This window comes from Lycium barbarum, chromosome 7 (genome assembly GCF_019175385.1).
Source record: "Lycium barbarum isolate Lr01 chromosome 7, ASM1917538v2, whole genome shotgun sequence".
Classification (NCBI taxonomy): domain Eukaryota; kingdom Viridiplantae; phylum Streptophyta; class Magnoliopsida; order Solanales; family Solanaceae; genus Lycium; species Lycium barbarum.
The window spans coordinates 95,600,258-95,604,216 of NC_083343.1; the positions used below are offsets into that span (position 1 = coordinate 95,600,258).

The 3,959-nt window shown below is 39.1% G+C and overlaps 1 non-coding gene across 1 annotated transcript; it reads right to left on the reverse strand.

Moving 5' to 3' along the window:
• Positions 1-2,636: 2,636 nt before the first annotated feature.
• LOC132604740 (small nucleolar RNA R71) lies at positions 2,637-2,742 on the reverse strand. Its single transcript, XR_009568843.1, has one exon. It is a non-coding gene; the product is annotated as a small nucleolar RNA R71 (small nucleolar RNA).
• Between the last annotated feature and the right edge of the window lie 1,217 nt (positions 2,743-3,959).

Consider the following 3,959-nt stretch of genomic DNA (forward strand, 5'->3'; position numbering starts at 1 on the left):
AAATTCTAGAAGAAGCTCATTATTCTCTGTATTCTATTCATCCAGGTGCAACAAAGATGTATCATGATCACAAGTTAATATATTGGTGGGATGGAATGAAGAAAGACATAGCAGAATTTGTAGCTCAATGTCCAAACTGTCAGCAAGTGAAAATCGAGCATCAAAAGCCAGGAGGGTTATTGCAAGCAATGGAAATCCCTACTTGGAAATGGGAAGTGATCAACATGGATTTTATTGTGGGGTTACCTCGTTCCCGAAGTAATTATGATTCCATATGGGTGATCGTGGACAGACTCACGAAAGCAGCTCATTTTCTTCCAGTCAGAACCACGTACTCAGCAGGATATTATGCAAGGTTATACCTTAAGGAGATTGTACAACGTCATGTTATCCCGGTGTCCATTATTACTGACAGAGGAGCACAATTTACAGCTAAGTTCTGGAAATCTTTCCAAGAAGGTTTGGGTACTCAAGTAAAGCTTAGCACGACATTTCATCCACAACTGATGGGCAAGTCGAGCGTACCATTCAGACCTTGGAGGTTATGCTAAGAACATGTGTTCTAGATTTCGGTGGTAGTTGGGATGATCACTTACCCCTTATTGAGTTTGCATACAACAATAGCTACCATCCCAGTATTCAAATGGCTCCGTATGAGGTTTTATATGTGATGTGGCGTGATTTACGCCACAAATCGATGCTTTTCTGCTATAAATATATTTGTTTTTAAGCAAGTCTGTGTGATTTTACGTGGTTTTTAGTGTTTTTCAGGAAACAGAGCAGATTTGGAATGAAAACAGTTGGAAGTACAGAAGTGGTCGTAAACTCAGTTTACGGTCCGTATTCTAAAATACGGGCCGTATTTCATGGTCGTATTAAAGAATAACAGAACCAGAAAGGCAGGCTAAGAACATGATGATTTACGACCTCTGTTTACGAACCGTATTTCAGTTTATGATCCGTATTTCAACACGTATTTAACTATTCGAGCATTTGGCAGAAAGTCTGAGTTTTGGAAGTTGAAAGACGACTGGGCAGTTTACGAGCCGTAAACCACTTTACGGTCCGTATTTCAAAAGACGAAAGTTGCTCACAACTGGAAGGACGACTTGGTCGTAAACTGATTTACGGTCCGTATTTCACTTTACGGACAGTATTTCGTATTGAAGGGACCAAAGTGCAAATCTGTAACTTTCATGTTTTCAAAACGTATAAGTAGTCATTGTAAGGTTTGAATAGTGACCAGTTATTATATTTTTGTCTCTTGACTTAGAACATTAAATACTCTCTAGTTTTTGAAGGTTCAAACATCAATTCAAGTATTATCAATTCCTCTTTTATTCCAAAGTAAGCAATTATGAATTCGTCAATTTCTTATTTCTTGTTCTTTGTCATGAGTAGCTAAATTCCCTTACTAGGGAACCCAATGATGGGTGTTTTGTGATTGAGTTTGTGATTGATATACACGTAATGGATTATTAGGGTTTAGTTATTCTTCATTCTTCATTCATAATTAATGGTTGCAAACATTGATTAAAGCCATAAACCTTTATTTATTTGGGAAAATAATTAGGGTTGGTAAGAATAACTAACAAGGACTCAAAGCTTTAAACTTTGTTTAATAAATTCACTTAGGAATAAGAAGAATTTACTTGGCATGATTAATCGTTCTTCATAGTTACTTTCTTATATTTGGGAAAATCATAGAAAGAGATAATCTTTATTTATTGGGGAATAGTAGAGATTCATAGAGAGATTTAGTGCATTCATACAATGATCCATTAGAAGTATAGTACGATCAATACCCATGATCATACACTCTATTTAACGGGGACACAACCTTAGTTTCTTTTACCATAAATTTCCACCAAAGCAAGTATATATCAATTAGTTATAGAAAAACCAACTTTTATCAAAATCATCGGATTAAGACATTGGACCTAGAACTTAGCATCCTACAAATTTAGTAACCTTTTCACACCATATTCCCTGTGGGATTCGACCCCAACCTTGTTGGGTTACTATATTTGACAACGTCCGCGTTATACCATTAATAGGTGTAATTTGAGCGTATCAAATTTTGGCGCCGTTGCCGGGGAATACGATTTTGAAATTACTAAATAGTATTTGCTTTGATTGAAGTCTTTTGCTTATTCCATCACACCTTGTTTGCTACTCTGTGTAAACCAGGTGAACATGAATCAAAATCAGCAAAATCAACGTGCTGGTAACCAGGGGAATCGGTTGAACAATCAGGCAAATGAATCAGATGATGAGAATATTTTCGCTGATCTTGTTCCAGAGGAGGACTATGCATCTGCTATTGTTCAGCCTCGAGTTGGAGCTGCAACTGTGAAAATTGACTCCTCTCTATACCAGTTGTTGAAACTTGAGGGATACTTTCGGAACTCTACCGAGAATGACCCTTAATGTCATTTGCATAATTTTGTGGATGTGTGTGCGAATCACATCCAGAACAACATTCCACAAGATGCTATTCGGTTAAGGTTATTCAAATATTCCTTAGCTGGAGAAGCAAGAACATGGTTCGAGAAGCTGCCCAGAAATTCGATTACTTCATGGCAGAGATGGTGACTGCTTTTCTCACAAAGTGGTACCCCCTAGCAAGAAGGCTGAAATTCGTGACAAGATGTATGAATTCAAGCAGCGATCGGGGGAACAACTATATGAAGCCTGGGAGAGATTCAAGGAGTATTTACAGAAGAGCCCAAATCATGGTTTTCTAGAGCAAATATTAATGGAGAAGTTCTACTGAGGGCTAGACCCAGTGACGCAGTCAGTTGCTAATAATGCAGCTGGTGGTTGTTTCATGAACAAAATTTATCGACGAGTGACCACCATACTTAACAAGCTGATGACTCATAATCAGGCTTGGCACTCAAAAACTGCTGATGTGGTACCGTATGGTCGTGCTATGACCCAGAATATAGTGAAGGAGAATCAAGACACCCAGCAAACATTGGCAGAACTTGCAACAAATATTTCCTTGCTAACTAAGAAGTTTGATGAATCTCAAATCAAGAAGGTAAATGTTTGTGAGGATGATACAATTTTTCCAAAAGGGATGTACCATGCTCAAGATGGTCCGTTCCATGATGGGCCACCTATGCAGGTTGAAGATGCTAATTATGTTATAACTCTCAAGGGGGTTACAAAGACAGAATTACCAAGGTGGCTATCAGAATCAGAATCAATGGAGACCTCAGCAAGGTCAAGGTGCTTACAACAACTCTGAGAACTACAACAATAATTATGGTGGTGTGAACGAAGAGAGCTACAACAATAGCAACAATTTCGGGAACTAGAGTTCCAATCCTTATATACCACCGAAAGGGCAGTCAACAGAGCAAGGTAGTTCGAAGGTTGAAGCAATGCTTGAGAAGATTCTGACAAATCAATCTAAGTCTGAAAGGACTTTATCTGGGCTGACAGAAACAGTGGGTTCCCATACAGCGGCTATTCAGAAGCTTGAGTCACAGATGAGGGATATTTCTAGAGAGCAGAACCCTCCTAAAAAGGGAGGACTTCCGAGTGACACTATTCAAAATCCCAAGAATGGGGGAGACGGTTTAGACCGTGTGTTTGCCATCACTACTAGAAGTGGTAAAACACTCCAGGGGGCTGCTGAGAAGGTGATTAATCTTGAGCCGATAGATGAAGAAGATGAGGTGCAGTCTAAAGCACCTATTATTGCTGATGAGAATCCTACTGACAAGAAGGTTGCTGATATTCCAGAGATGGTGAAGAAAGCTGATAAGACAAGCAATCAGGTTGTAAAAGGGGCTCTCCGCCCTTTGACACAGCTTTTCAAATCTAAACCTCCCTTTCCTCAGAGGTTGGTAAAGAAGAAGGAAGATGCTAAGTTCGAGAAGTTTTATGATCAGTTGAAGCAGTTATCTCTGAATTTTCTCTTCTTGGAAGCTGTCAAGGAGATGCCC